This window comes from Cryptomeria japonica, chromosome 2, assembly GCF_030272615.1.
Source record: "Cryptomeria japonica chromosome 2, Sugi_1.0, whole genome shotgun sequence".
NCBI lineage: Eukaryota > Viridiplantae > Streptophyta > Pinopsida > Cupressales > Cupressaceae > Cryptomeria > Cryptomeria japonica.
The window spans coordinates 198,905,616-198,914,329 of record NC_081406.1 but is presented as its reverse complement, the minus strand read 5'-3'; positions in this window follow the sequence as shown (position 1 = coordinate 198,914,329).

Genomic DNA, 8,714 nt, shown 5'->3' with positions numbered 1-8,714 from the left:
GAGATGCAATCCATTGTGATGAAGCTGACTAAGGAGATTGAAGACCGGAAGAAGAATGAAGAACACTTGAATCAATCATTGAAGGATAGAGCAGATGAATGCTTTAGGCTTACCTATGAGAATGATTAGTTGAAGCTTGAATTGACACAATCAAGGAATAATGGTCAAAAACTTGAAAGAAAGATTGTTTCCCTAAGAGATGAACTTGCTACTACAAATAAACATAAAGACAAATTCAATGCTAGATCATAAAGGCTTGATGAGATGTTGGAAAGTCAAAGACATCGAAAGGACATGAGAGGAATTGGATTTGAGAAGGGAGAATCCTTCAGATCTAGACAAGGCAATGCTAAACCTAATCATAAGAAGATCAAGAACCCTCTGATAAGACAACCTAATGCCCATAAATTCAATGGTAGATGTTTTACTTGCAATAAATTTGGTCATATGGAAAATCAATGTAGAAGTAGGATGAATAATGGAATGAACAATATAAACAATGGTCGTACCTTTACCCATCAGTGTTTCATATGCAATAATTTTGGTCACAAGTCAAATATTGCAGAGCAGTAATGAGCAATTTTCAGAATAAGAGATGTTATGCTTATAGGATGTTTGGACATATCTCTAACCAATGTAGGATGAGACCAAATCAAATGAATTTTAAACCTATACAGAGAAATGTTGTTTGTCGTGCATGGAACAAAACTAGGCACATTGCAAAGTATTGCAGAACAAAAATAATGACCCAGGTAAACAAAGGCAAATAAGATGAGAAAGGCAAAGCAAAGTAAAAGAGATCAAGAACAAGCATGAAAAGATGTGGCTTAGAAAAGATGAATCCAAGGTAGACAGTGGATCTGCACTTGAATCCGGTGTAGAACCTTCATCCAGTAACTTTAAGGCATTTGGACTTAGAGAAAGGCATTTTCATACACAATCGTGCAAAACCCCCTGGAAAGATCTGTGATTGATAATGGTTGATTGGAGATGATTATCCAGAATTCATCATATCAATCTTTGAATCTAGTAAGTCAATTTATGCAGAATAGGGTATCCGGTTGAACCTTATTAGTGCATTTATGTCAAATTAAAATTAGGGCTTCCGAAGTTAGAAAGGGCAAAATGTGTGTCATTTCTCACATTGTGAGTGAAGAGTTGAAGGTGCAGAGTGACGCGAAACAAATTTCAAGGTGATTAGAAAGATTGAGGTGATCTGACAAGGAATTCTTGTACATCCAGAAGAAGAAAAGGTATTTGTCGAAGTATCTGAACCGTAAATTTCTTGAAATGGCATTTTCTTCTATTCATACACCCTTGGTAGTGGAAGTCTCCGGGAGAGAAAGGACACAATTTAAAATACATCCTTTTAAGTCTGTTGAAGATGACCCCAATGGTTCTTTTTCATTTATTCCTTACAGATTTTTACATGTTGATGATGTGAGAGCATATATTCATTGTTCAATTAAGGAAACCGGAAAAAAGGACATCCTAACCTTGTATACTAAGCGAATAATGGATGAAGTTGGAAATCCCAAGCCGCAATATGCATAGTTGCAGAGGAAGGGTTTTACGTAGTTTGTTCACTTCCCGTTGTTTGATGAAGATGAATGGGTGAGGTACATTTTGAGCTGTGTGAATGATGAGTTTTTCTAGCTGGACAAACCATACAAAATAACCAAGCAAGCAATCCATGCAGTAACATGTCTAAATCAAACCAGTGGAAAACCTAATTGGAGGAAGGTGACAAACCCTACCATCCAAAGCTAACTGGTGCTTAGTTTGATAGTTGATCAATGACAATCAATGATATCCTAGAACATGATGATAGATTTTCATCTATGATCATTGGATACAAAGTTTACCAGTCTAGCAGAATAAATTGTCTCCGGTACTATAATCTATGCAACTTATCAAATGGTAAAAAGAGGATATGCAGTATGATTTGTGTACAATTCTTCTTGAAGAGCTCCTGAGCAATTTGAAGAAGATCAAAACTGACAAGGAAAATGTCTTTAAATTTGGTTCACTCATTGTTTGTGTTGCATTGTACTTCATGAATGAGATCATTGGCACAGGCTAAGTCCAATGGGCTTATAACTTACCGGTGGCAACTCAAATCAATCAAGTTCTATAGAGATTGGGTAACAAGGAGAACCAGGCAACCGCCTTGTGGAGATTCTTCAAGACCTCCCAAGGTAGGATGAAGGAAAGGGAAAGGATCCTGAAAGGGGATTGTGGAAAAATATGAAAACTCTCTGTTTCATGGTCGACAAGGACCAATGTCACATGGAGGCAGTAGAGCCTAGGATAGTTTGGATTTTGCCAATGGGTTATGAGGTTGATGGCCAAACACTTGAGGTCTCTACTCAACACCTTCTAAGAAAACTAATCGACCCCAAAGAGCCCAGATTTGGTACTGTCAAGGAGAAAGATATGGATCTACATAAGAAGTTCACCCAACCGGCAAGAAAAAGAAAGGTAACCAAAATGGCTAAAGATATGGCTATGCAGATGGGATTAATTAGAGAAGCAGTCAAGCAAGAAAGGGAGAAGAAAGCTCAAATGGAAGCTAAGGAGGAGTCAAGGAAGCCTAAGACTTAATTGGTTCCTTCCAAAGAAAATCCTAAGGAGACCAAGTCTACCCCCACTCTGGTGAAGCCTTCTACAGATCAAAGCTCATCCAACAAAGGAGTTCTAAAGAATAAGGAGAAACAAAAGAGGACTTATGTTGTTGTGTCTCTAGTTGCATCTGGCATAGACAGATGAAGAAGCAGTAAAAGAAAAATTTGCTAGAGTAGAAAGGAAACCTCATTCCGGTGGAGCTTAGTAGTGCAAGAAGGCTAAATGTAAATTTACTCTAACCGAAAGACCTAAGAGAGGAAGAAATCTTAGGACCGATCTTGATGAAGACCTTGAGTCTAGTAATCTGCGAGGTAAATATACCTTTGTTCCCCCATTGATAATAGAGTAATTGATTGATAAAATAATTGTTGATGGTAATTTGAAAAACATTGGAGCATATTATGAAAATATTGTTAACAATGATCAAAGGAAAGTTGAGGAAGTTGTTTTTTGCATTTACATAACTTTAGCAAATCTTTGATTAAGTTGGAATGCACCATACCAAAGGATATGTACAACATTTTTGATGCTAGGAGGTTGGCAGCTAGTATAGTAGATAAAGAAATGAAAGAGCATGAACTAAAAAATGTCTGCACTTGTATCTTTCAAGAAGCACATAGACTCATTGAACAAGCCAATAACAAGGAGTTCAAAAGCAGAAATAGGGTAAACAGGGTAATGATTGGTAGGGTTGAAGAAGTAAGGAAAGAAACTAAATAAATATGGAGAAAAATCATAAAGAATGACCCTTTATATAGTGATACCACTCAAAAGTAAGACACTTCTCATCAGAAAGTTCAGGTAGGTGTCCTAGATGTTGAGAAAGAGGAAACTTAGACTAAGACACATCTAGTAGATTAGACAAATGTGACTCTTAATGTCGAGATCAGTTATAATCCTCCAGTGGAAGGGAATATTGGAGAAGTTCCTGAGGTGCCGAGGGATGGTACTGCACCAAGTGGTGACACTGGTGCACATGATAAAGGGGATGATGCAAGAAAATAGGAACCAGAGAAGACAGAGGTGCAGGACAATGGAAAAGAGGTGGATAAAGGAAAGAAAATTGTTGATACTCCAACAAATGCCACTCCAAAGGACAAAAGAAAAAAGTTTCTACCACAGATTTCAATTAATCTTGATGGCCCTTTGGATATTGGGTAGATGTCTCCAGCTGAAAAGCAGATGGTTGCAGCTGCAGTTCAAGCCCGAGCCAATCAAGACCTGGTTAAGTCTAAAAGTGAAGATAAAATGCTTATTCAAATTTCTATTGATGTCATGCAAAAGGTGGTACCGGACCTGCAAATAGATCCCAATTCTAACCCCTTTGATAAATTATTGCATTTGATTAATAATGTAAATACCAATTTTGAATCATTGGAGAAGTCTACCACCAAGCGGGTATTAGATACATTTAAGGAATTTTGTATGCAAACATTCCAGAAGATGATAGAGGATGACAGAGTGAGATTAAACAATGGTTTGAAAATTATTTTAGGGGCATTAACTGAAGGTGGTAAGATACACAAATCTTGTCTTATTTTCCCCAAATTCACAGTTGATATAGACAAACATATTAGTATTTGTCTGGGCAAGATAGCTAGAATATCTCAGTCATTTTATTCCAATGTAGCCATAACCATTAGCATAGAAGGGCAATTAATGGCTCTAAATGATCAAATCTCGAGGCTTAATGTAGATAAAGATAGAATTTTGAGGGAGTTGGTGAACTCTAGAACCTAATTGCTCCCTGGATGGACACCATGCTGAGTAATAAAGTTGATTGTTTGAAGACAATGGCTCAACTTGTTCTGTTTGAATTGAAGGATGTAGAAATATATGCCTATGTTTCCATTGCCTTCATCATAGTTTTGGATAACTTGAAGAGTCAATGGGACAAACATTTAGGATTTTTTAAGACCATTTTTGTAGATATCCCTTGTATATAAGTTTTGGTGCAAGAACCCCAACTTTGGCATTATTGTTAAAGTGGGAGAGTAGAGTGAAAAATGTACAGAAGGATGCAAGTTTTTGGGTTGATATAGGTTTCCGAGTCTTTGGTATAAGGGGTTCGAGCCTTAGAAATTCTTATTCGATGTACAGGTTTCAACACTTAGTCATTTTTCTTAAGTGTTGCTATCAATGCCAAAGGGGGAGATTGTTGGCAATTGACACCCATCCAGTGGATATTGATGCTTGATTAATGGTTTAGGGTTGTCATGATGGCAATTTTTCATGATAATCCTATCCGGTAATCATGGTTTTTGGTAATCGGTGGAGAAAGTGAACTGGTAATCTAGCGTCCGATATTTCAAGATAAAGTAGTGTAGTTTTGGTCTAGAAGCTTTCCGATTATTGAGGTGGTGAGATTAATGTACGGGATGATAGAGCCAACTTATAGAAATAATTTGAACGCTATTTGGGTGATCTGCATGTGTTTTGATGATCTAGTTCAAGCTGACTCATGTTTACATGTTATATCATAGGTCGACTTGATAATTGTTCTATTTGTGGTTGTAGATATATAAGACCAATGTAGAAGATATTTTTAGTATGTGATGTGAGTGAGTGGTGATCGATAATCCTTTCTGGTTCAGTTTCACATGTGCATTCTTGATCCGGTAGTTGATTGAGACAAAAAATAGAGAAGAGTTGCAAAGCAGATACAATCAAAGTTTTTGCACTTAACCGAAACTCATCCAAGAATTGTTTGATGCTATTTTGGAGTTCAAAAATTGTAATCCATCATTGTAAAAGAGTTATAAGGAAGTGAGATTTCCGGGGGTTGCAACCCTTATTGTAATTGAGCAGTAAGCTTTAGGCAGTGTGCCTGAATGCTATTGCATTCCCATTTTGTAAAATTGTTTCGCTACTGGTCATAGTGGAATAATATTGTGGGTTCAAATCCTAATGTGGTTTTTCCTATTTGGGTTTCTATGTAAAAATATATGTGTTATGATTGTGTGGTTGATTATCTTGTGTTTATGCATCTTACTTTCTTGCATATGCTTCTTGTGGTTTGAGATTATGTTAGAAAAAAAAAATTGTCGAAAGATCACCGATTCAACCCCCCCCCCCCTCTCAGAGATCCTTGATTCCAACAAGTCTTAGATAATCCATGAAGTAGAAGATTAACTTTTAAGAGTATAATTATAATTTTCTTATTATTTTATTACACTATTCTTAAAGGATATATGTGAAGAACTAGTGCCTTGCTATTATTTGGTAACAATTTATACTAATCATTCTAATAAGATATCTTGTTCTTTGTTTGATTATGACAACAAGAAAACAAAAATGATATAGAAAATTTTTTCTCTCATCTTTTAGAAAAGTTATTTATATTTTTAAGATAACTTTTTCTTGAAAGGTTGAAAGTAGAAAGAAGAGAATGTAGAATTATAGGAAATGATTATCAAATGACTTCCTTTTTAGTTTGATGTGGCCATCAGTAAAATTAATAGACTCGAAATTGTACTGAAGGCAAGAGATAGAAAAGAAAAATGGGCCATGGACCTACGAGATGAACATGTTTGGAAAGCGGTGAGTAATGTGGCCAAGAAACTAGAAAATTGGGAGAAGGTGAAAGAGAAGCTAAATGATCTCTAAGATAAGGTGTTCCAAAATAATCAAGACAGGATAGTTTTTGATTTAAAGGAAAATCAAGAGGTCTCGAAATAAAAAATTGAGTAAATGTACAATCATAGCCAGTATATTGTCCTAAAAAACTTGGCCTCCCTAAAGGCTATATAGGATGAGATCAACCATAGGAAATCTAAATAGAAAAGACATGCTTCTACCCCTTCTATTTCTATGCAGCCCCCTATGTTCATGGTTAAAGATACTCCTAATTTGGGTACCACATTTTTTGCCAATGATTCTAACAAAAGAATTTAATTTTCTAATGAAGTCCTTATTTTGTGTAATGATTAGCAAGAAAGTAATGCCACCAACCAATAGGCCATATCTTTGTTTCTATTGTAGTTGGTTGGTTCTAGTGTAGTTTTGAGTAGCTTTTTTGTTGATTTTGTCTCTATTCCCTTTTGTGTTTAGTGGTCGTTTGTTGTTTTTTAGTTTCAGACTCTTTTGATAGGTGTGCACTTCTCATGCACCCTAGGTGGCAGTTTTTAGTGGATATGTAAAGGTATGAGCCTATCCCGCTTTTTATTAATTAGAACTTTTCTTATAAGGATAAAATTTGTGGTTTTTCTATATTTGATGGTGGTCCTTACATTGAAGATATTCTATATATCTTTGTTTTCTTTAAGGAAAACTTGTAATGTAATTGTGATAGCGTCGGCTTTGAAGATTCTATTTTTTTTTCTCCGACCAATAAAAATATTGATACCTTGCCTCATGGATGCTTCCTTGACATATTATCAAGGTTTTACCATGTAAATATTTGTCTTTTGGGTTATTTTGTTCTTCAATTTTACTACCTTCATAAATTATTTTTAACTAATTTGTGTTGCAGCATTATAATTATTCTAGGTTTTATGCTTTAGCTTCCATAAGAAGTGGTATTAGACCAATTATTTTTGTAGCAACTGTGTTAGGATATGGTGTTGATTTTTTAGCATCAAATGGTAGAGGTTTTGAATGCAATATTTGAGATAGAGAATATTAACAGAAAGAATATTTTTGAGTTCTGGAATCTCAAGATGCATGATATGTTAGTGCAACAAGGATTGCACAAGAGGTTGATAGGAAAGTTAAAGAAACCTAAAATTATGACTAATCAGGACTAGGATGATCTAGATATGGGATCTCTTAGAATAATTTAGTTGTGTTTGGAAAATGAGGTTCTTTTCAATATTGTCAAAGAGGAAAGAATAGTAGACTTATGGAGTAAAATGGAGAGTCTTTTCATGAAAAATTCCTTGACAAATCAAATCTACTTAAAAGAGAAAATTGTACCATTTGTAAATAAAGGAAGGAATACATTTTTTTGATCATTTAAATATTTTTAATAATCTTATTTATCAATATCATTTAGTATGGGTGTAAAAATAAAAAAATGAAGACAAAGAAGACACACTATTGTGTTCATTGCCTGAATCTTAGAACCACTTAGTCACTTGTATTAGTATTAGTAGAATTGACAACCTTTAATTTGATTCTTTTGTGGGATATTTATTGTCTAAATGGATTTGAAGGAATTCTAATATAGAAACCTCCACACTTGAAGTAAATGTGGTTAGTGGCTGATCCATAAAAAAAGGAAAAAATTGAGAGGTACATCTAGATCTAAGTCAAAATAATAAAAGGGTAAGGGAAAATGTTGGCAGTACAATAAATTAGGGAATCTCAAGAAATATTGCTGGAAAACTAAAGAAGATAATGATGAATCCAAAAGGGAAGCAAATCTAGTTGAGGCAAGTTTAGGTATGGTTAGTGAAGTATTATCTATTTTTAACTTCTTATAACATCATGAGGAATGGTCACTAGATTATGGTGCTTCAAATACTATGTGTCCATATAGGACCTAGTTTTCTACTTAGTAAAATATTGATGGTCATTTTGCTCTTATGTGAACTAATATTTCATGTAATACTGTAGGGATTGGTAGCATCAAAATTAATTTTTTTTATGGTTCTATAAATAATTTAATATACTTCAAACATGTATTACAACTAAATAAGAATATAATTTCTTTGGGAGTTTTGGATTCTAGTAATTATAAATTTTCTTTTCAAGGTTGAGTGTTGAAAGCATCCAAGGGCCTTCTAGTGTTCATCAACCTCACAAAATTTGGAAACCTTTATAGGGTAGAAGGGAGCAATAAGATAAATGAAGTAGGGGTGTTATCTTATGAAGCATATGAATTTACTCATTTATGGCATGAGTTATTATGTCATATAAGTGAGAAAGGACTAGAGGTACTCAAAAAATGCAAGTTACTTCTAGATTCAAAATCTTTAAATTTTTAAATTTTTAATTTTTTGTAAGAATTGTGTCTTCACAAAGCAATATAAATAGAAGTTAAAAAAATGTAGTAATGCAAGTGAGGTTGTTTTAGAATATATTCAATTAATTTTTTTATAGTTTATTTTGGAGGGGCATCATACATTGTGACATTTTTAGATGATTAC